Raw genomic sequence first — 24,973 nt, forward strand, 5'->3', positions numbered from 1 at the left:
GCTCAGTGAAGGCATCAGAGCAGAGATGTTGGAGCTTAACAAGAATAGGAATTTTCCAGACACACAAAAGGATGGGGTAGAAGGGCACTGCAGGCTGAAGGGCTAGCAAGAGCAAAGGATGGCTTATTCCGAGAACTCTGGGTTGTTGGGGAGTTCTGAGCATCATGTTTCCGTTTTGGGGCATGTGTGATGAGGTTGGCAGGCACAGACCTGGGAGGGTTTTGTTTACCACGAAGAGGAGCCTGGAATTTCTATTTAGTCAAAGGGAAGCCATGGAGGTTTTAAGCAGTTAGTATAACCTAACCAGATTTATGTTCAAGGAAGCCAGCTAACACTTCTGCCTCTCCTCTGACTTCAGATTCCCCATTTTTGTGGCCTGTTGGCCTCCTGGCTGACCCATAGACAACAAAATTTCATTTGTCCAGAACCTTCTCACAAAATACGGTTCAGCTTCCGTATTTATTTTTGCATCAAATGCCCCAACAGCCCCTAAGTGAGTTAAAAACTCACTTTAGGGCATCATCTGAGCCCCCGTGCGCCTCAACCCTCCTTCCTCACTATGTGAGGCTTTTCATTTACTTGGGGGCTCCTAGATACTTTTTCTGTAGCCAGAACCACAAGAAACCTTTCCCAAGCCCTTTGGCCTGGGCTGGGAAGGTGGCTCAGTGGTAGAGTGCTTGCCTTGCATGCCTGAGGCCCTGGGTTCGATTCCTCAGCACCACATAAGCAAAAAGAAAAAAGCCGGAAGTGGCACTGTGACTCAAGTGGTAGAGCGCTAGCCTTGAGCTGAAGAGCTGAGGGACAGCGTTCAGGCCCCACGTCCAGACCCCCCCCCAAAAAAAAAAACAAAAACCAAGCCCTTTGGCCTGCAGTCCCTTCCCTCCCCCGTGTATCCCAACACTGCTGTGGTCAGAATCTATCTAACAGCAGGGCCAGCCCCTTGTGTTCCAGCTTCAAGCCGGCAGTCATAAACAAGGCATCTGTGGCCGAATTTGCCTAACAGTCTTAGCACTCACAGGGTTGGAAACGTTTTCGACTTGGTGTCCAAAAATTTGAAGTTGGGAAACTTCACCCTTTGGGATTTCTGGCATCTTTGGGGGCCTACGTTCCTGTAGTCACACAACAGCTGGCACTGAGCAGAGATGCTCCCCTCTGACCGGCAGGCATGGCTGCTGCCCACCCCATCCACCAGCTCACACAGAGGCCAGCTGTTCAGTGAGGTTTGTCACTGTTAGAGAAGAGCAAGTGATTTCGGTGACTTGATCTTCATCAGAAATGGAGAAAACAGACAGCAAAGGGACTATGTATTCCCAGAATTGTGGAGCTCCTACTTCTAGAGCGAAGAATATCTCCCCAGGCTTAATCTGCAGTGTTTTGTGAAGTGAAAACATGCCCCACACTCTTTCTGGTCCGCTATAAGCAACTGACACTTTCCCCTGCCCCACCACAAATCCTGGGGCTTGAACTCAGGGCAGGGATGCTGTTCCTGAGCTTTTGAGAACAAAACTAGTGCTCTATCACTTAAGCCACAGTTTTACTTCTAGCTTTTGAGTGGTTAATTGGAGATAAGAGTCATGGATTTTCCTTCCTGGGCTGGCTTTAAAGTACAATCCTCAGATCTAGCCTCCTGAGTAGCTATGATTATAGGCGTGGGCCACCAGCACCTGGCAGCAGCTGGCTCTAAATGCCACCCTCCCTCAACACATATCCAATTCTAAACAGAGCCCATACCTCTAGCCTTATCGCCCACTTTTTCTTCCAGTTAGAGGCTAGAGCTCCCCATTTGCCCTGTCTGGAAAGTTGCTGCCACCCCAAGTTGATTCCTTCACTGCTTCAGAGATTCACAAATACCACCGGACCCGCAGCACTGGTGTAGTATGGTGTCAGCACTGGTGTAGTATGGGCGTCATACCTACTGCAGACCTGCTGAATCAGGATCTGCCTTTGACCAAGATGCCTACAGGGTCTGTACCCAGGCAGGGGTGGACTGCACTGATTTAGAGAGGAAACTCAGCTCACCATGTGCTGGGTTGGCTCCTCTCATGTCTCTATCGTGAACTTTTTTTTTTCAGTACTAGGCTCTTGGAGTACAGAGGACTGCACTTGGCTAGGCGGGTGCTCTACCTGAGCCATGCTTAAAGCCCTTAAAAGAACTTTTTTTTTTTTTTTGGTGCAGTCGTGGGGCTTGAACTCTGGGCCTGGACACTGTCCCTCAGCTCTTCAGCTCAAGGCTAGCGCTCTACCACTTGAGCCACAGTGCCACTTCCGGCTTTTTTCTTTTTGCTTATGTGGTGCTAAGGAATCGAACCCAGGGCCTCAAGCATGCAAGGCAAGCGCTCTACCACTGAGCCACCTTCCCAGCCCCAAGAACTTTTTCTTAAAATAAGAATTGTGAGAGAAAAATCCTGTTATTACCAGGTGTCAGTGGCTTATGCTTATAATCCTCACTACTCAGGAGACTGAGACTCGAGAGTCTTGGTTTGATCTTGGTTTGACAAACTGAGAGGCTCCTTCCTTCAATTAACCGGCAAAAAGTGGAGAAGTGAAGCTGTGGCTCAAGCGGTAGAATACCAGCCTTGAGACCCAGGACTGGCACAAAACAACAACAAAGAAAATTCAAGACTGCCAGCTTTTAGCAAAACAAATACTCGTTAAAAATTTGTTTCTAGTTCTTCATCCATTTAAAAAATCAGCCTTATCCTTTACTGCCTGGAATCCAAGGCAGGGATCAAAAGCCAAGAAAAACAAAAATGATTATCTTGGGAGCTTCTGAAGACTTAGAAACTGGCAGTTTCAGAGGTTTTCCAGGGTAATTTTGACTTGCACAGTGGCTCTGAGCCTGCCGTCCTACATTCCAACCCTTGCGCTGAGCCTCAGACTTGGTTCTTTGCCTGCCTCCTTATCAGGAAGTGCCTGGGTCCCCAGGCCCTGTCATAGGCAAGGTGTTCAGTAAAGCTGGAGTCGCTGATGGCTGAATGACATCTCACATTTTCTCCTCTTAGTATCTTCTCCACTCCCACCCCACAGGGCTTGGCTTCAGCATCCTCTCCAGGGACCTTTCCCTGAACCCTGTGTGGGATGCATGTCCCACCTCTGTTGCTCTATCACCCGAGCACAGATTCCCCTGAAGTCATCTTTGACCAAGTTTTAGTGAAGATCATGTTGGCGGAAGGGAAGGGCAGAGACTGGAGCTAAAAGGGTGCTTCTGAGCTTCCAGGGGCATCATCTAAGGAACTAGCAGGGAAAATGGATTGTACTTAGGACTTCATACTTGCCAGGCAAGGACTCTACTACTGGATCCACATTCCAAGCCTTTTGTTTTAGTTTGTTTTTTAGGTAGGGTCTTATACTGAGTAGCTGAGATTACAGGTATCTGCTACCACATCCAATCCCCCTCTTCTTCTTGGTACCAAGAAAAATTCTCCACTTTCCCTAGAATTTAAAATACAATTGAAGACCTTCCTGCCACTTTAAAATGTTCAGGTCTTCTCAGCTTGCCTAGACACTCCCGATTGGGTGGTGCCTAATGATGGGAGGGTATTTTTCTATACTTCTCATCTTGCCTGTGACAGGGTAAGTAGTAACAGTGACGGTAAAAGGAAACTGAGAAAATGGTTCCTCTTGGGACCCAGTAATTAAGCATGCTGCCATTTCCATGGAGCTTTTGGATGAGTGGGCAGCCAACACTAGAACCCACATTTGGGCTGCTTTCTGCCCTGGCTGGGGGCATCTTTGCTCAGGATGACTCAGCCAAAAGTATCCAGGGGTGTCGGCAAGAATCCTCCATTACATGTGCCTGGGCTCCAGGAAGAAATCAGCCTTCCTGTTTCCTTGCCCCTCACCAAGCGGAGGAAGGCAGGGAGCCCTTTTAATTTTCCTCTTGAATTTTGGCACTATGCCTGGAACTAAATATGGCCAGCAGGTGGCACCCAGGTTCTGAGCAAAGATTCCTTTAACTGCCTCCCCCATCCCCATATCATCTTTCCCTGGCTCAATTTAGAAAACAGTCTCTGAACTTGGATCTAGCCCCCAAAGAGGAAGCCAGTGTCCATGAAAAGTTGGTCTCAGGGAAGGGCCTAGCGTGGCGTGCCTGTCCTCTCAGAGCTGGCCCAGCACTAGCTGCGCGAGCCTGGGGGGGTGGGAGGGGGAGGGACGAGGGGTCCTGCTCTAAGGCTGAACTGAACGAAACCAGCTCCCTTAAACCATAGTTGAATTTGTCAGGCCTTTGATGTGGATGACTTAGGGCTGGACACAAAGCAGAGCAGCTGCTGGGACATGAAGTATTTGCCCAAGCATCTGGTTCTCTGTGACCACCTGCCTCAGTAACAGCAGAGACAGTCCAAGAAAACAGTGATAACACATTTGTACAAGAGCTCTTTACCTCTGTGGGAGAATAGAAGGTAACAGCCGGAGAGGGCAGCTCTGTCTCAAGAGCAGCAATAGCTGGGTCTTCTAACCCTGTCTTTCCACCACCATCTTTGACACATAGTGACTGTCTGGAAAAGCCACATCCTGACTAAGTTACAGCATGTCACCCCTCAAGTGGGGCTGTGCCTCTCCAGATAGACCAGATCAAGACTTGGGAAAAGTCTGTTTTTCAGGGTATTGACTCCTGGTAAGACTACCATGTCTAGAGATGGGGGAAGAAAAAGTCTAGGAGGGTGATCCAGGCACTGGTGGCTCATGCTTATAATCCCAGCTAGGAAGCCTGAAGCCAGTCAGTGAGACTCTTATCTCTAACCAGCAAAAAGCTGGAAGTGGAGATGTGGCTCAAGTGATAAGAGTGACAGCCTGAGTAAAAAGCCAAATGAGAGTATGAGGCCCTAAGTTCAAGCCCCAATAATCCCACACAATATAAACTTTAGGACATTTAATCTGGTGTCTTTGCTTAGTCATTTCTTATGCCAGAATCCTAGGGTCTTGGCACATTCACAGTTCTTGTTGAAGGTGAGCTACTGGTCAGTTGCATACTGAAGCCTTGAAAAATGTTCATCAAGCCCAAATCTTGATATCCAAAGGCCAGAAGGATTTCTAGAGACCAATCACCTTTCCCAGATGTCCCAGATGCACTTATCTTAGGAACTTCTATTCTGAAATTACAAAGATGGTCAGTGACTCTGAATACCTCTGAAATCTCACACTCAATACTTAATAATATTACCAGCCTACATTTAATTTTGCCTTTGTGTTTTTAAATCTTCAGTGAAAATCTATCTTCTACAGATATGTATTGAAAATAATTCAGGAGCCTCAATCTTTCTTAATTCTCAGAACTCTACCACTTGATCCATATTTCTACTTCCAGGTCCTGGGGCTTGAACTCAGGGGCTAGGTGTCCCTTAGCTTCATTTTCTCTACCAATTGAGCCACCACACCACTTCTAGCTTTTTTTTCGAAATAGTTTATTGGAGATAAGAGTCTCACAGATTTTTCTGCCTGAGCTAACTTCAAACCACAATTACAAGATCTCAATCTCCTGAGTAGCCAGGATTACAGGTATGACCACCAGTTCCTGGTGCACTTTCAGCATTTTTTTGGTCAGTCATGGGGCTTGAACTAATGGCCTGGGTACTGTTCCTGAACTTTTTTGTTCAAGGTTAGTGCTATATCACTTTGAGCCACAGTTCTCCTTCCAAATTTTTCGTGGTTAACTGGAGATAAAGTCTCATGGACTTTTTTTAACTGGGCAGGCTTCGAACTATAATCCTCAATGTCAGCCTTCTAAGCAGCTAGGATTACAGGCATGAGTTACCAGCGCTTGGCATTTTCAAGTTTTTGTTGTTTTGTTTTGTTTTGTCTGTCATGGGCTTGAACTCAGGGTCTGGGTGTAGACCTTGAGCTATTTTTCTAAAGGACAGCACTCTACCACTTTGAGCCCCAGCTCTACTTCTGGATTTTTGTTTTTTGAGTGGTTAATTGGAGATAAAAGTTTCAAGGGGACTTTTCTGACCTGGCTGGCTTTGAATCTCGATCCTCAGATCACAGCGCCTTGAGTAGTGAGGGATGAGCCACTGTCACCTGGCTACGTTCAGCTTTTTGACAGTTAATTAATTGGAGATGAGTGTCTTGGATTTGTCTCCCCAGGGTGGCTTTGAACCTCAGATCTCAGCCTCCTGAGTAGTTAGAATTATAGGTATAAGCCACTAGTACATGGCTCCAGTGGTCTTTTTACCCTACATTCAGCCCTGTTCTGATGGTCTCTAGAAAATTCCTTGTAGATCTCATCTCTTCCCAGGATGGCTATGAAAGACACACATTTTATATTACTATAGGTAGTGACTGGCATGCAGACCAGCCATCTCCAAAGTCTATGCTTTGATAACCCTGAATCTCTAATGAGACCACCTGGGTTCAAATTCAAGGCCTATTATGTCCTGTTTGATTTTAGGACTTGGATTCCACAGCTAAATAATGGGACCAGTGACAGCTCCCATCTCAAAACTGTTGTAAGAACCAAGTGAATGACTGTACAAAGCCTTGAGCATAGAGCTTGGTGCCCAGTGTTTGCCAAGTGTTATCAGCATTACTATTCAACAGTGAAAACCCAAAGGTATATATTTGAGAAGAAGGCTCCCAGTACACAGCCATCTTTGAACTCTGAAACCACAGATAGGCCAATTCAGAAGGAAGACAGACTACAGAAATGCACTTTTCTCTGCCCTGTGTGGAGGGACAGCCACCTGGATTTTCTGAAGTGGAGTATCTAACTACGATCCTTCCCCAATGCAGATTTCCCATATATCTACTTAATAGACACCACCATACCTTCCAGGAAAACTGGAACAGACACTGTGGGACCAGAGGAGAGTGAGCTCTGTGGAGTCTGCCAAAACCTTTCTGCTCCCAGTATGGAGCTATGCCCATCTTCACTGGGCTACCCTTTCCTGCCCAGGCCCAGGAGGGCTGAAGTCACCTGTTGGGAAACTCTGCAAAATTGCTACCCCTTGCCCCCTTGGCTCATACATCCAGGCTGTCCTGGAGCTGTGTGCAGGCAATATATGCAGGCAGGGATGGAGAGTTCTGAGGGCCTGGAAGAGCCCTGCTAGCGGGTCACAAAGCCCTGGTCACTCAGCCAATCACCTTCTTCTAATGGCCAAGCAAGGACTCGACTCATAGAGAGGCTTAAAGTTGGAGCAGTCAAAGTAGAAAGGAGCCAATGGGTAGTTCCAGGGTTGGCTGGGACAGTATGCACCTACTCCAGCAGATCCAGCATGGACAATTGTAGGGACAGGTAGGGCCCAGAGCTTCTCCAGGATTCCATTCTCCCAACTCCTTCATGTTATATTGCTCTTCCCAAGATCCTGAGCCTTACTGCAGTCCCAGACACTGTGTCCTGGTATATTCTGCTAAACACTATCTGGACTCTGTGGGTTACCCTCATTCCAGCCTGGGAAATATAGTCCTTAGGGGAGGCCTGGGTATATTGTTCTTGCTGACCATAATTCAAAGGCTAAAGGGAAACCCAGGACCATAGTAAAGAGAACTATTTCTCATTGCTAAAATTAATCCCTTTTATTAGGCTCACCTATATGGCCAATAGAGAGGTCCTAGAAAACCTGAAAGTTTTCCTTGGGGTATCTTTTTTTTTTTTTGTCGGTCGTGGGGCTTGAACTCTAGGCCTGGGCGCTGTCCCTCAGCTCTTCAGCTCAAGGCGAGCGCTCTACCACTTGAGCTACAGCGCCACTCCCGGTTTTCTGGTGGTTTATTGGAGATAGGAGTCTCACGGTCTCTCCTGCCCGGGTTGGCTTTGAACCGTGATCCTCAGATCTCAGCCTCCTGAGTAGCTAGGATTACAGGCGTGAGCCACCAGCGCCCGGCTTCCGTGGGGTATCTTTAAGTTCTTTAAATGCTGATATATCTATCTATCTATCTATCTATCTATACATACATATATACATATATGTATCTATATAATTTTTTTATACTGGTACAGGGCTTGAACTCAGGGTCTTATGTTCTTTCTTTAGCTTGATCTACCACTTGAGTCACACCTCGAGTCTGGCATTTTACTGGTTATAGTTAATTAGAGATGGAGTCTCAGACTTTTCTGCCTGTACTGTCTTCAAACTAACATGTCTCAGTCTCCTGAGTAATTGGGATTACAGGCTTTAAACATTTACGTTTAAGCCAACCAACTTCCATGAGCTACCATCAAACCAAGGCTACCAGCATCTGGCTTCTGGAGGCTCATTTATCCTCTACCCTTTCCGCCAGAAAGCCTGCCCTAAAGATATCCAGAACAAATTTAGTAAGATTCAGTGTGCATTCTCTGTCAAGACTCTTGCCAGCATTTCAACCATTCTTTTTGTGGTTGTCCTGATACTCCACCCTGCAGGCTTATCCTGCAGGACTAATCCCAACTGGAGATGGCCAGCCCCCACCTAAGTGAGGACTCTCACTGGAGAGGTTCCCGAAGGTTCCAGAAACTTCTCTTCTGACCGTTACAAGGAATTCCTACCAGGAACACCCCCCCCCTTTAATTTTTGAGCAGGTACTAGGGCTCAAACTTATGGCCAGGAAGGTTTCTCAGCTTTTTTTTTTGCACAAAGCTGGTACTTTACCACTGGAATCGTAGTTCTGTTTCTGTTTCTAGCTTTTTTTTTTTTGGCCAGTCCTGGGACTTGAACTCAGGGCCTAGACTCTGTCCTTGAGCCTCTCTCTGCTAAAGGCTAGCAGTCTACCACTTGAGCCACAATGCCACTCCCAGCCTTTTCTGTTTATGTGGTACTGAGGAATCAAGCCCAGGGCTTCATGCATGTTAGGCAAGCACTCTACCACTAAGCCACATTCCCAGCTACCATCTAGCTTTTTAAAAATAAATTTTAAATTACCTTATTGTTATTATAAAGGTAATGTACAGAAGGGCTGTAATTAAATGAGTCAGGTAATGAGTACATTTCCTTTTGTTTAGTGCCTTCCCTTTCCCCACTCTCTCCCAAGTCCCTTCCTCATGTGTCCACCCATGCATTATATAGTACACTTTTATCAGTGTCCATATATGCATGTGTGTGTCTAGATATATAAGTATAGCTAGATATCAATATCAATATATACATAAATATCTTTAATTTTTGTCACGGATGATTTTAGTTTTGCTGTCAATTGTGAGTGATAGTTTCACTGGGCACACCAGTTTGGGTTGGCAGTTGTTGACCTTCAGGGCTTGAATTATATCATTCTAGTCTCGCCTGGCATTCAGAGTTTATAGGGAGAGATCTGCAGTAATTCTGATCTTCTTTCCATTGTAATATAGTTTCTTCTTTAATTTTGCTAAATTTAAATTTAATTCCCTAATAAAAATGAATTCCTTAAGTCCAGAGTTTTCACTATGATGTATGTAGAAACATTTCTTTTTGGGTCCTGTCTTCTAGGAATGTTATATGCGGAGAGTCTCTCTAAAGTTTGGGGATGTTTTCTGTTAAAAGTTGAATGCTTTTCAGTGCCTTCTGTTTTGAATTCTTCTCCTTCATCTATTCCGACTATTTGCAGAGTTAATCTTTTGGCTGAATCTGCCAATCTTGGATTTCTCTTTGGGATGTTCTGAGTGTTTTTTCCATACCTTTGATTTTTTTGGTTCTAATTCCTGTGTTTTATCCTCAGCTCTGGATACCCTATTTCCTATTTTGCTTAGTCTGTTGCTTATGCTTTCAACTGTGATCTGCAATAGGGAAATTGAGACTTTCATGCTTCCAAAATGTTTGTTGTTATCAGTTCATAGGGTGTTAATTTCATCTTTTAATCAGGTATATAGTGTTTCTATCTTCCTCCCCATGTCTTTTTGGGTGACCTGTATATTCTTGGTCATTTCCTCCTTATATTCTTCTATTTGTTTTTGGATATGCACTGTCATTTCATAGGCTAATTGTATCATCATTGCTTTAATGGTCCTTTTGTCCTTTATCACTTTTTCTTCACTCTCACAAGGTCCTTCCCTGGACTGCTGTTGGCTTTTGAATTTGGTATGTTGTCTTGATTGTTCATGAGTTTCGTAATCTTTCATTGTAATTTATGCAGTTGGGTTCAGGGACTGTTGGGGACGTTCCAATTGTGTATTAAGTTAGTAGTGGTAGGGTGTGACTCACTGGATGGATCTCTGACTTTGTGTTTAGCAGCTTTCACCTCAAGGTGGTACAAACAGTGTAATGGGTCCTGGCCAGTTGTTAGGCCTCTGTGGTGGGCTGGGTGGGCTGGTGTCCTAGGCTGGGTTTAGGCCCAGTGGCAGGTTCCCATCATGAGGTACCTGCACAGAAGTCTACTGTTCTGGTCTGGACCTGAGTCTAGAGTAGACAGATGCCCACTAGTGGTAGTGGGGAGGTCATGTGCCTGAGTCCTGGACTGGTGTCTACTTCCAGTGAGTTAGGAAGCAGCATTCTGTTGCCTGGACCTTGTTTGAGTCCCAGAGGGGGCCTAGTCACTGTGTGATATGGGGACGTCCTGGACCGGCATCTACTTTCCACATGGTGGGGAGTTGCATTCCAGTCTCTGCATCAGGTATGAGCCCAGGAGGGGGCAGGCTCCCAGAGGGTGTGCAGGAAATTGTCTCCACCAGAGTCCTGGACCAGTGTCTAATTCCCAGGGTGGGGAGCTGCATTCCAGTCTCTGGACCAGGTGTGAGCTCTAGAGGGGGTGGGCTCCTTTTGGGCAGTGCTGGGGAAATGGTTCCCACTGACGTTTAGCAGGTCAGGTTTTTTTTTCCTCTGTGTTCAGCCATGGCTACAGAAAGTGCCCATTTTCAGCTTTTGCTGAAATGAGTCTCACAGAGTTTTCTACCAGGGATGGCTTTAAACACCAATCATCAGTTCTAAACCTCTTGAGTAGGCTTACAGCCATGAGTCACTGATGCTTGGGTTATATTTCTTTTGAAGTTACTGCATGGTTGCTTTAACTGGCAAGTATCTGCTAACCACTAACACACATACTAAATGGTCTGTGGGGTACCCTGAAGCCGCAGTACCATTTTAAGGCCTGGGTGTCTTGTCTTTAAGGAGCCTTTGTTTGACTAGACAGATTAAAAGTCTCCCATAAAATAAGGGATCAGAAAACTAGAAGTGCTCAACAGAGCACATACATTTGGCTTTCATGCTCTCTGCAGTATGCAAAGGATGAGTGAGGGCTCAACAGGAAGGGGGTTTATCAGAGTATCTGGTACCTACTTTAGGCTTGCAAAGATGTCAGGAGGTCAGCAGTGAAGAGAAACTGGGGAACAGGGAACACTGGGAACATGTTTACTATTACTGTTATTTGAAAAAGTGAGTATGAGACCCATGACTAAGTCTTAGAAGAATGTTAGGGCACATAATCAAAGAAGAGAAGGTGGAGAGTGGCAAGTGAGGTCCAGGGAGCCAAGGGAAGGGCCAGGATCCAGAGGAGGACATCTACCTTGTTAATGCTACCAGACATTACATGGAGAAATGGTCATTGGATTGTACAATAGGGCATGATGAAACAGTGAATCATCGTGTTGTTGGAGAATGGGGACAGAAGCTAGATCTGTAGACAATTAGGGAGTTCCAGATTGTTTGCTCATGAGGATGCTGAGAAATCAGGAGTATATCATCAGGCCATTGTGTCTGTGCAAAGTTTCAGGGAGACCAGAGTGGCTGCCTGCATGGCAACCACTTTAGTTAAAATTTGAAGAGACAGATTGAAATACAGGCTTGAGCTCTTCAGCTTTACATCCCCCATTCTCTTTTGAGTCCATTGCCTACTACCCTAAGAAAGTACTACTTCTTTTACCTGAGCAGAGAAGCTCAGAGGTACAATCTTATGATCTCCCTCGGCTGCTTAAATCACTTTGTCAAATGTGAGAAGAAACAGGGAAAATGATAATGTAATAAAATCTTAGCTAAGCTGATCATTTGGAAAATGCTGTTTTAAATATTCATGTGCTGCTCTGTTTAGCTGTGGCTAATCAGAACTCCTTCTGACCTTTAGTTTTATGGAAAATTAGTGTATTAGGAGAGGGAGGAATAAACAATACTGATGACCAAGGACTCTGCAGAGGCTCCAATCCATTTGGTCAGTCACTCACCCATCACCATTTATGGAGCAGGTGCTCTTCTCACACAATGTTGAGTTTCAGGCACTGTGCCAGGTTTGGGTCCAAAGGAGGGAATGAGGCTCCTGCAGGAACCCAAGAACAGTGGGAGCTGTTCAACTGAACAAAATTACCGAAGGAAATCATGCTATGATCCGCTCTTAGACACTGTTGGAGCCATGCTGCTGCTTATCCAGGCCAGGCTCACAGAAGAGGCAGAGTGTGAATTGAGGACCAAGGTTAGGGAGACGTATGAGGAGGTGGGAGGCCTGCAGAAGCTCACCCAGAATACCCGTTGTGGGAGGAGATACTGCTAGAAAGGTAGACAAAGCCACATCAAGGACCGCTGGACTGCTTTTATCCTAGGAAGAAATCCACCAAAGGATTGTTTCTTATGTGTATAGTATATTTATAATAATATAAAACACTGGTAACAATACTATAGGAAAAATAATAACCTAATTTCCAAATAAAAGTTATAATAAGTAAAACTATAGCATTTATAAACAGCATACAGTAAATAATTTTAAAGAGGATTTATTTTATTTTTTTGGTGGTCCTGGGGTTTGGCCTCAGGCCTTGTGCTTGCTGGGCGGGGGGTGGGGGGGGAGGTGGGGGTGTCTATCACTAGAGCCACACTTCCAGTCTGCATCCCTCTAAATTTTTTGTAACTTTTATTTTTATTTATTGTTATTATTAAGTAGTTATAGAAAGGAATCATAATACCATAAGTCGGGTTATGAGTACAATGCTTCTTGGTCAATGTCACTCCTTCATTTTCCCCCACGTTTGAACTTTTAATGTTGAAATAATTTTAGACTCACAGTTCAAACAGAAGAATTCCTATGCATTGTTGCCTAGCTTCCCTCATAACATAAAGATGATAAAGATGATGATGATGATGATGATGATGATGATTTGTTGGTCAGTGGCTTGAAATCTGGGCCTGGGTGCTGTCCCTCAGCTCTTCAGCTCAAGGCTAGTGCTCTACCTCTTGAGTCACAGCACCAGTTCAGGTTTTCTGGTGGTTTATTGGAGAAAAGAATCTCATGGACTTTCCTGCCTAGGCCTTTCCTGTCTGGTCTGGCTTTGAATCGCAATCCTCAAATCTCAGATCCTCAGATCTCAGCCTTCTGAGTAGCTAGGATTACAGACATGAGCCACCAGCACTGGCTTGTAAAGATTATTTAAAATTTTTTTATTGTAAAGGTATGTACAGAGGGGTTACAGTTACATGAATAAGGTAACACATTTCCTATCCAGCATTGTTACCCCCTCTTTTGTTTTCCCCCTACCATCCCTTCCCTCCCTCCCTACCTCCTCAACCTGTTCCTCCCCCCTCCCCCCCAAAAAAAACCCAAAAAACTAGTATGGTCCCTGACATTAAGGACTTCAGACAGGCAAATCCACTCAGTAGGGAAGGATTGACATAAAAAGATTATTAAAATCAGGAAATTGACAATGTCATCTTATTAAAATACAGACCTTACTTGTTTTTCACCACTTTCTATGAAGTTTATCACAAGTTATGGCCACTCTACTAGGATACTAAACTGTTCAAAGCCAGGTGTTAGTGGCTCAATCTGAGGATTGAGGAGGTTTGAAGCCAGCCTGGGGAGACAAATCTGCAAGACTCTTATCTATGATTAACCAACAAAAAGCCAGAAATTGAGATGTGCCTCAAGTTGTAGAGCATCAACCTTGAGCCAGAAAAACCTTAGTTAGAGGATCTGATACAAACAAAAACCCCACAACAACAACAACAAAACCAACAACAACAACAAAACCTCCCTTCAGCTACCTCTGGGAACCACAGATCTGTTCTCCATCATTATAATTTTATCATTTTATGAATGTTGTATAAATGGAACCATATAATAACCTTTTGTATTTGGCTTTTTCCCTCCTTAGTCCAGTGTTTTTTACTTTCATCTGAATAACCGCAGGGATTAATAGTTTTTTTTTTTCACTTCTGAGAAGTATTCCAATTAATGGTAGGTGGCTAGAAGCACCACAGATTATTTGTTCACTCACTGAAAGACTTGTAGCTTGTTTCCAGTTTTTGGTGATTACAATAAACCCCATAAAAACATTCCCAGATATTTCTTTGTTCACGAGGATCAGGCCCTGAGAAAGATCACTCCAAACCTTTCTATCTTCTGAGAACTGCAAACCTGGTTGAGGTATAAAGAACACAGATAAAACTACAACTTGACTAGGTGCCAGTGGCTCATGCCTATAATCCTAGTTATTCGGGAGGCTGAAATCCAAGGATTGAAGTTTGAAGCCAGCCCAGGTGGAAAAGTCTATGGGGCTCATTTCTCTAATAAACTGCCCAAAAGAGCCAGAAGTGGAGCCCTGGCTCAACTAGTAGAGCACTAACTCGAGCAAAAGAGGTTCAGGGACAGAATCTGGCCCTGAGGTCAAGTCCCAGGATGGGCACAAAACAAATTAAAAAATAAAACAAAGCAAAACAAAAACCCACCACCATTTGGAGTCCTTATACTCATTTTATTTATTTTTTGGGGGTAGAGTCGTGGGGCCTGAACTCGGCCTGGGCGCTATCCCTCAGCTCTTCAGCTCAAGGCTAGCGCTCTACCACTTGAGCCACAGCACCACTTCCGGCTTTTTTCTGCTTATGTGGTGCTGAGGAATCGAACCCAGGGCCTCAGGCATGCAAGGCAAGCACTCAACCACTGAGCCAACTTCCCAGCCCCACACTCATTTTATAATGGGGAGTAGGAAATGTTTCTTTTTCATATCTTTCTACTTTATCCCCTTACACTAAAATAAATCCTTGATCAAAACTTTCATCTTGTACAACTCCTTTTTTGTAAGATACTTTAGAAACTCTTTTCACATGTGAATCTCAAGAACTTATGATTTTTGCATAGAAACTGGGAAGTTGAGGGAATTCACCCTTCATTTGGTGACACTAGGATTATTTGGCTGAATATATCAAAGTTCAGAATGACTTATTTGAATTTCTACCCAAACTTGTACAGTAACTAAAGGAGATCTAAAATAGTCAAAAACATGGTAGAAAAATGACTTAGGGGAGAAGTCTTTAAAGGTAGGATCCTGGCTCTCATTTAAAACCCCCAGTGGCTGGGGCTATAAATTTTCTCAGGATGCTGGAGTCATAAACAGAACATTCCCTCACCAGAATAAAACAGTTAAAAAGAATCTCCTGTGCCTTCTGAGGCGGCTTATTTTACAGATGTAGCTATATACCATGCTTTCACAGTGTTGTTTTTGCCTTCCTCTGGGAATATCAGTATACATGGACTGTTCTGTCTCAGAGATTTACTGAGAGCGGATTCCTCAACCACAACTTCAAGGATCTACCCTGTTTGTCATTCTGATCTTGCTCTAGATGTGGATTTTTTTTGTTTGTTTGTTTTTTTGTTGGTCTTGAACTCTGGGCCTGGGCGCTGTCCCTACACTCTTCAGCTCAAGGCTAGTGCTCTACCACTTGAGCCACAGTGCCACCTCCGGTTTTCTGGGTGTTAATTGGAGATAAAAGTCTCACGGACTTTCCTGCCTGGACTGGCTTTGAACGGTGATCCTCAGATCTCAGCTTCCTGAGTAGCTAGAATTATAGGCGTGAGCCACCGGTGCCAGGCGTACATTTTTTATTTCTGCATGTGCGTGCACGTGTGTGTGTGTGTGTGTGTGCTCTAGAGATGATATAGAATCTAAGACTGACTACAGCCATCTTTGTTTTCTTTTAGGAAGGACAACGGGGTTTTCCAAAGAGTTAACAATTGTGAGTTATCCCAGGGAGTAAATCCTTTAGTTCTGATAGACTGTTGGCCATTCCAAACTCCCCAGTGAAAGAAATCCTGGCTGACCACTCAGCAAGTCTCTAACTTTTCTGTAATCACTGAACTTAAAAGTATGGCTGGATGGTTCATAAGCACATACTCAACCACCTCAGCCCTCTGGAATGCATGCAACCTTGTTCCTTAGTAATATAAAGATCAGGCCTTTTATGAATTAATTATCCCTTAACCAATCTGCTATCCTGAGCTTCCTAATTCTCACAAACCTTTTCACCTATCTATACATGAAGATACAGACAAATCATTGGGGTTATGACAATTTTTGCCAGTCCTAGAGCTTGAACTCAGGAACTAGGTGTTGTCTCTGAGCAATTCTTTTGCTCAAGGCTAGAACTCTATCACTTGAGCCACAGTGCTACTTCCAGCTTTTTCTGAGAAGTTTATTGGAGATAAGAGTCTCATGAATTTGCTTGCCTAGGTTGGCTTCAAACAGTTGCTCCAATCAGTAGTTAGGATTATAGGCATGAGCCCTGGCAGAAGAACTTTTATTTCCTCTTTTACAATGGGAGTTCTCTCTCTCTCTCTCTCTCTCTCTCTCTCTTTTTGTCGCTCATGGGGCTTGAACTCTGGGCCTGGGCACTGTCCCTGAGCCTTCAGCTCAAGGCTCTACTATTTGAGCCACAACACCACTTCCAGTTTTCTGAGTGGTTTATTGGAGATAAGAGACTAATGGACTTTCCTTCTCAGGCTGGCTTTGAACCATGATTCTCAGATCTTAGCCTCCTGAGGAGCTAGGATTATAGGTATGACCCACCAGTGCCTTGCAAGTTATCTCTCTTGACTTGGGTACAAAGCACATAAAGCATCCCCTCCTTGTCTGATATCCTCAGAAGTTACACTAGCGTAGGCATCAACACACCTTGTTTCAGGATAGCCTTTCAAGATGACAGTCCTTCCTACTGTACAACATGTGCTTCTCACTGAAAATACAAATTTCTCAGCCAGTGTGTTTACCACAAAGGAAATCCTACTACTTCTCTCTTGCCTATTTCTATTCATTGTGGTCATACTTTGAACCCTGCTCCTCTGCCTTCCCTAGGCCATATGGCCCATTGGCTTCTGCTCTAGGAACAAGAGATTGCTGGATAACTTAATTGGAGGATACACCCTGGGTCTTGACTTAGGAACTCGTGCCCTAACCATTCAAAGAGCAATCAAGATTGCCTTTTCTTCTCCTCAAGCTCTTTCAATTCATGCTTGATAAGAGACCTAAAAAGAAGGATGAGTCCTACTAAATGTAAAAGTGATAGGATTTGCTGCTGAAGGAGATGTGAAGGAGAGAGGTCAGGAAAGAACTTCGTGTTCTGGCCTATGACATAGAAAGCATGAAAAAACTGCAGGAGGAGCAAGTTTGAGTGTGGGTGAAGACCAGGAGCTCACTTGTGTTATGCTGTTAATCATATTCAAAGAACACTCATGAATATTAGAGATTTTATTTCAGTGTTTGCCAAGTATGCTGCCACTGAGGCTATACCTCTAGCTTCAGAAACATGTGAAATGGGGCATAATATTCCATATCATTATTAAGTCATTCACAAATTGCCAGACATTTTTGATATTTAAATATTCTTGGAATTAATATCTTTAACATTCAGTTTTTGTTAAATATATAACTATATTACTAGGTCAAAGGTACGACATATTTTCTAAGGCTTTATATCTTTCCAGAAACCTGTACTTTTTTTTTTCTTCCAGAAGTTTATGAATGTTCACTTCAACAATGCTCACAAACATTGCTATTTTAAAGAAATGTGTTGATTTAATAATGGCCTTTTGGGTTCTTTACCCTATTTCTTTGATTACTAGTGAAGGAGACATTTCCATGATTACCGCCCACATATATTTTGGACAATAGAGTTTGAAAGATGCTTGCATTTAATAGATATCTAGAAATCCTGATGATGAATTCTCAGCATTCACACCTTCTACTGAAGATCCAGGATCCAGGGATGTCTGTACTGATCTATATCCATGGCATTTATCTTTTTAAAAGTAAGTCCTTGATAGTCTATATAATTTATTATGTAATGAAACTTATCCTGAGATATTAGAAAACATCCCTTTATGAAGGTTTTGAAGACTCACCTGAGATGCATCTGAATAACGTTGCCATACTCAAGCTATACTGAAATGTAATTTGAGATAGAAAAAGTAGAAGTTTGGCAACAATGTAGAAAGCCTACAATTCTAGGAAGCCAAGACAAAGCTAGATATTATCTATGATATTTCTCCCTCATATTTCTTTTTTTTTGTCAGTTGTGGGGCTTGAACTCTGGGCCTGGGGGCTGTACCTGAGATCTTCAGCTCAAGGTGAGCACTCTACCACTTGAGCCACAGTGCCACTTCCAGTTTTCTGTGGTTTATTGGAGGTAAAGAGTCTCATGGACTTTCCTGCCCTGGCGGACTTTGAACCTGATCCTCAGATCTCAGTCTCCTGAGTAGCTAGGATTACAGGTGAGCCACCAGCACTGGCTCTCCCTCATATTTTTGTCTAGAAGATTGGTGTGAGATAAAACAAAGTTAAGAAAGGGAAATGACTTAGGTAAGTAGAAGAAATTGAGAATTCAAAGGCAAACATTAATTGTGCTACCAAAATAGATAGCCTTGTGGTGGATTTTCTAAAAACTACATGGACACAGTTAGCCATGTGGACAGGCAGTGCTGTACATGAAAAAGGGATGGAAAAGACTCTGAAAGGCCCCATTCTAGCTCTGCAGCTTGTGATCGTCCATGCTCTGCGGAATGGCAGCCTTCCTAGGCTTGAGTTTCTTACCATAAAACAAAAGCACTTTTGAGCAACACCATGGGTATGACTCAGAGGCACAGAGATTCTCTGCCACAATTCACGGACAAGAGATGTAAATAGTCAACACAGGAAGCACTCTCACCTTTGTTAGCAACCTAAAAACATCTGTCACCAGACAGTCATGAAGGTAAAAGATAACCTCAGGTACAGCCATAGCAAACCTGATACTGCTCAATTTAAGTTAGATGTGTGTGTGTGTGTGTGTGTGTGTGTGTGTGTGTGTGCACACGTACACATATTAATCTTATGGCTTGAACTCAGGGCCTGAGAGCTGTCTCTGAGCTTTTTTGTTCAAGACTAATGCTCTACCACTTAAGCAATAACTTCATTTCCGCCTTTTTGGTGGTTAATTAGAGATAAGAGTCTCATGGACTTTTTTGCCCAGGCTGGCTTCAAACCATTATCCTCAGATCTTAGATCACTAGTGCTCAGCTTAGGCCATGGATTCTTAATGCAATTTTGGTAAGTAGAAGGACACTGAGGACTATGATTGTTCAAGTGTGCAGGATTGACTTTGTGGAGATTACATTGGGGAAGGAGAGATTTTGGTAGAATCCTTCCCTGAAGATTTTGACAGTAGGTGATAGAACAAGGCTGTGGCTTCAGCTAGATTCACAACAGATGCCTCATAGTTTCTTTTTTTTTTTTTTTTGTTGGTCATGGGGCTTGAACTCTGGGCTTGGGGGCTCTTCAGCTCATGGCGAGCACTCTACCGCTTGAGCCACAGAGCCACTTCCAGTTTTTCTAGTGGTTTATTGGAGATAAAAGTCTCACAGACTTTCCTGCTTGGGCTGGCTTTTGAACCGTGATCCTCCGATCTCAGCCTCCTGAGTAGCTAGGATGCCAGGTGTGAGCCACTGGCACCTGGCCTCTTTTTTTTTTAAATATAGTTTTTTATTGTGAAAATACCATAGAGAGGAGTTACAATTACATGAACAAGGTAATGAGTACATTTCTTATCAAGCATTGATAGGAAAGCCTTTTCCTTTGTTTTTCCCCTACCATCCCTGCCCTACCATCTCCACAACTACACTCCGCAGTGCCCCTCCCCCCCCAGTGAGTTTCTTTTCCTTTCTCTTCTCTAGTGGTGGTATTAATGGACAAATAAGCATAAAACCACACCCCAAGAAAAGAGCTCAGAGAACTCAGAGTCCTTCCAGTACTCTGAGGGTGACTTACATAAAGGACCACTAAACTAGAACCCTTCCCATATTCCTCCTGGCATCAGACTTCTAGAGTGCCTACGTGCCTGCGTTCAGCTTTAGTTCAGCCTAGCTCACCACTCACTCCTCTGAGCACATAGGTTTCATGAATATTTTAGCACCTGCTGCATGCACAGAGATGATCCCGCCAAAGGACTTCAGTCCAGGGAGTCTTCCTCTGGCCCATGTCTGAATCCTCATTTGATGAGGAACATGCATAGTGGCTAACTGCTCACATAACACAGTGGTGGTGCTCAGGGATAATTTACTCTTAATTTTACTTCCCCAGGAAATTGCAGCATGTCACAATAGCAGCTTCATGTGATTCATTGTCCCCAGAATCTACTGATACTGTCCTCTCAGCTTTTTCTCTGTTACAGATTGTGGCCAGTATCTCCCCCTCCACCCCCAACTCCAACTTTTGGAGCAGCTCCAAGTTTTTCCTCTATCCTCTTAGCCACATAGGTCTTGTTAGACATCCCATCCTCCCAACTCTCATGTATTAAACTCAGGGTCTCACACTTGTGAGGCAGGTGCTCTACCACCTATAGTTTCCAGACTCAGTCTTGAATAAGACATTTCTCTAAGGTCCTTTAGGGGAGAGATAAAAAAACCAGTTTGAAGACTTAAGAATCACATAAATATTTAAGATCAAGAGAGACAGTGGCAAAGCAGGGAAGGATAGGAGAGCTCCCTATGACAATGTTTCCTAAGTGGGGGCCAGCAAAGTGTAGGCCACAGCTCTATCTGCTTTTTCAGTAAAACATTGTGTTGGAAAAACATTCATGCCCATTAATTTACCTACTGTCTACAATTGCTGTCATTTGACAACAGCAGAGGGCTCCACTCCCACTGCCGATAATGTAGGCTAGAACTCAGCCTTGTGCCCACTTTGCTTGCTTGTTTGCTAGGTTTGCTTGCTTATAGCTGGTGTTCTATCACCTGGACTACACTTCCAGCCAGGATGTTTTTAATTGGAGATAAGACTCTTGAGGACTTTTGAGCCTTGTGATCTTCTGGATCGTAGTAGCTAAGATTATAGGTGTAAGCCACTGGTACCCAGCTCAGAATGAAGTAGTGTTCTGACTAAGACCATCTTGCTTGAAAAAGTCAAATATGTATTAACTGGCCCTAACAGTACCTACTGGTTCTTGTTAACAAGAATCTACTTATTAATCTACATAGGATCACCTAACCGGAGAAATAATGTGGTTTGGAGATATTGCAGATGACAAATATGTCTTCCCAGGTATTATCCAGCACTGCTGATTTAAAATTTATCTCTGTAGAATAAGTTATAGACTTGGAGACCTATCATATGGTATGCTGTAGGATTTGCTTATGGTGGCAATTTTAAACAGAAGTGGTAGTTATTATGGAAGCTAGAAAAAGTAGTTGAAGAGCAAAACAATTTTGTTAGTACAATTTTGATGATATCCAGGAATGGCATCCTGTTTAGCTAGGATTTATATTCTGGTTACCAGGACAATGCCTCATCCAGTTGACAGAAGAGAATTAGACAAGCTTGATGGTGTGGATAACACGTGATTTCCTAACATCTTCCAACTCTACTTGCTCACAAAGCAAGCTCCGAGTACTCTTCCTATTTTCAAGCCACCATGATATTGGGAAGAAATATATTGCTTGCTGCATTAAATTGATCTTCTGATACAAATGTGTCTGCAAACACAAATTAATTAAATTTCTCAGGGCTCAGTGACCTTAAGAAGAGATGATCATTAAGATGTTAGATTTAAAAACCCAAGAGGCTGTAAACCTGAACTGTATCAGTTTCCTTAAAACATGGCACACAACAGTTAAGACAGAGCATCACTAAACTTTTCCAAATGTGCAGATGCACATGTATGCTGAAATGTTGGACAGCTCCTACCTGTGAAGATGAGGGCTCAACTCCTGGGGTATCCTGGAAGCAATCCCCAACTCAGACAAGCACACTTCTCCAGATGTCCATTATATGCCTTGGGTTTTCCTGCCAGACAAGAACTTTTGGACCTATCCAGTGCTTGTGACCAAGCTGGGCCTACAGTGGTAAGATAAAGGATCAGAACTACCATGTTCTCTAAACTCAGCAATTTCAACTAATAAAGCTGAAAAGGGGCTATAGAGGCTCCCAGGTGGTCTTCAACCTGGCAGCTGCACAGTGCAGTGAGCCATACTGTACACCAAGAACTTGGTCACCACCTAGTGGCCACAACTGTAAGGCAGGCATTACATTTCCTTTTGACCACCAAGCACTCTTCCCCAAGAAGCTTTCCCATCCCTGAGGGCAACTTCTGTGTTTGAGGAGGGACTTAGGCATATGACTATGGAAACTGGTATATTTTGATTTTTGTTTTGTCAGTCATGGGGCTTGCACTCTGACACTAGCTCAAGGCTAGTGCTCTACCACTTGAGCCACAGCATTACTTCCAGTTTCTTGTGGTTTATTGGAAATAAGAGTCTCATAGACTTTGCTGCTTGGGCTGACATTGAACCATGATCCTTAGATCTCAGCCTCCCCAGTAGCTAGGATTACAGACATGAGCCACCAGCGCCTGGCTGAAATTGGTGTATTTTGGCAGAGGAATTTGTGAATTTTACAGTAAACAGCTTAAAGTGACTTAAAGTCCAAGAAAGAAAGGAGGCATAGCAAACTGGTTTCTGGTTTTGTTTGTAATGCTCTAATGTGGTACCTTGTTAGGCCTTCCAGTTGGAACATGCATAGTCATTCCAAAGCCATGCAATCCTTATGACTGAATTGAAGCCAACCCCTCCAGCCAAGTAAACAAACATAAAATGAGTCTGAAAGCACAACATGTATAGCAGGAGATAAAATAGATCCCTATATTTCTCAGGAGAGAAGCAACACATTATGCAGAATCAACCCTCCATGCAGAGAAAAGGTTTTAACTCATCTTCATACTTCTGGCCCACAAAGTGTTCTAACAAGGACGTAGCTAAGAAAGACACAATCAGTGGTTATTTGATTCTAGCTTTATGAGACTTATAACATTTGTATGCAACTTATAACATTTGTACTGCAACTCTATTATCTTAGGAGATTAAGAGCTGAGGATCCTAGTTCAAATCCATCCTGGGCAGTAAAGTCTATGAGACTCTTATCTGCAATTAATCAGAAAAAATCTAGAAGTGGAGGTGTTGATCAATTGGTAGAACACCAGCCTTGAGCAAAAAAGCCAAGTGAGTGCAAGTCCCTGAGTTTAAGCCCCAGACCAGTTCACACCCACACCAAAAAAGTATTATGAAAGCAGGAGTAGGGATAGGGGAGTGTTTCCTAGTTTTATCTCTAATTTCAAAGCATAGTGAAAGTAGATGCTTATTGTTTGCTGTTTACACCTGACTTCTTCTTTTTTTTTGTCAGTCATGAGGTTTGAACTCTGGGTTTGGCACTGTCCCTCAGCTCTTCACCTCAAGGCTAGCACTCTACCTCTTGAGCCACAGTGTCACTTCCAGTTTTCTGGTGGTTTATTGGAGATAAGAGTCTTGCAGATTTTCCTGCCTGAGCTAGCTTTGAACTGCAATCCTCAGATCTAGCCTCCTGAGTAGCTAGGATTACAGCTGTGAGCCACTGGTGCCCAGCTTACCTGACTTCTTTTACTCTCAAATGTCATTTCACCTCCTAGAATAAATCAGTATTAAAAAATGATCTAAGGACATCACTTTGTTAAGTGCTAGGCTTCCCCTAAAATGACTATATATAATTTTTTTTTGGGGGGGAAATTGAACAAACATTGAGGATGCAAGGCAAATGCTCTACCACTAAGCTAATATTCAATCCTAAAATAATATTTTTGTCAGAGGGTAGAGCTATTAACTTTTAGATATAAATATAAGCAATATAAACATGTATCATTTGTTCTCTCTTAGCTAGGAGTAGTAAGCAGTCATTTGTTCATGACTGATCTCATTTAGAGTTTGAGAACTGATTACAAGTGTGAGACTGAGCATGAATTGACCAGAAGGTGACAGGGGCTTCCAGAGAGATGATTTAGGCAATTCCATGATAGAGGATTCTGAAAGAGTAGAGACAGACTAGCGATGTCAAGGACTCTTAAAATGAGTGCATTTCTTTCTGTTCTACAAATAATGGATACAGAGTTTTGAAATTTCTGTTTTGAGTAAGAATAGAAGTTACTTTGGAACAGGCAGACATGGGTCATAAAATTGAGTCGTGACTTTTAATAAAGCATGTGGCCCACAAACATTTATAGTGAACTGCCACCACAAAGTTCCCTTCTTCCTTCCACTGCTGTCAAACTCTCTTATTATGGAGGCTGTAAGCAGTTTTGGTCTTAACTACCACTTCCTTCCTGCTACTGCCCTACTATTAGGACTAGTCATGCTAACTGACCTTCAGCTGTCCCTCAGAGTCAGCTCTGACCATCCCCCAGGAGGGCCATCTAAACCTCACCAGAATGTGCTTAAGTGTTCTCTCTTTTTCTCTATTCTTTCTTCCTTTTCTCCCTCCCTCTCTAATCACCCAGGTTGGCCTCAAATTCACAATCTTCCTGCCCTAGCATTCTGCATGCTGTGATTACAGTATTCACTTAGCTAACTACTACTAGCTAAGAGAGAACAAATGATACATGTTCATATTGCTTATATTTACATCTAAAAGTTAATAGCTATACCCTCTGACAAAACTATACCCTCTGAGAATATTAGCTTAGTGGTAGAGTATTTGCTTTCATGCTCAATGTTTGTTCAATTCCTCCCCCCCCCAAATTATATATATTTTAGGGGAAGCCTAGCACTTAGCAAAGTGATGTCCTTAGATCATCTCTTAAATCCAATAAATATTCACTGTGCACTCACTGAATGACCAGACAGTGCTGGGGACTGGTGACTGACAGATAAACAGCATGAGGCCCTACCATTAAGGACCTTATGACTAAACAGTAGAAAAAGACATGACATACATAATAACATGACATACAAGGGCTATCGATGCAATTAATTCTTCTATGGAAACTCTGAACAATTACAATAATTACTTTGTTATTAAGTTAAAACTTACATAAATACTGTAATCCTAGCTACTTTGGAGGCCGAGATCTGAGGA

At 43.3% G+C, this 24,973-nt stretch overlaps 1 protein-coding gene across 2 annotated transcripts in view; it reads right to left on the bottom strand.

The window, feature by feature from the left end:
* The window catches only part of Mapre3 (microtubule-associated protein, RP/EB family, member 3), a 56,764-nt gene that overhangs the window by 6,361 nt on the left and 25,430 nt on the right, over window positions 1-24,973 (bottom strand). The gene's annotated exons all lie outside the window — the stretch shown is intronic.

This window comes from Dipodomys ordii, unplaced genomic scaffold (genome assembly GCF_000151885.1).
Source record: "Dipodomys ordii isolate 6190 unplaced genomic scaffold, Dord_2.0 Scaffold20, whole genome shotgun sequence".
In the NCBI taxonomy this organism is placed as follows: Eukaryota; Metazoa; Chordata; class Mammalia; order Rodentia; family Heteromyidae; genus Dipodomys; species Dipodomys ordii.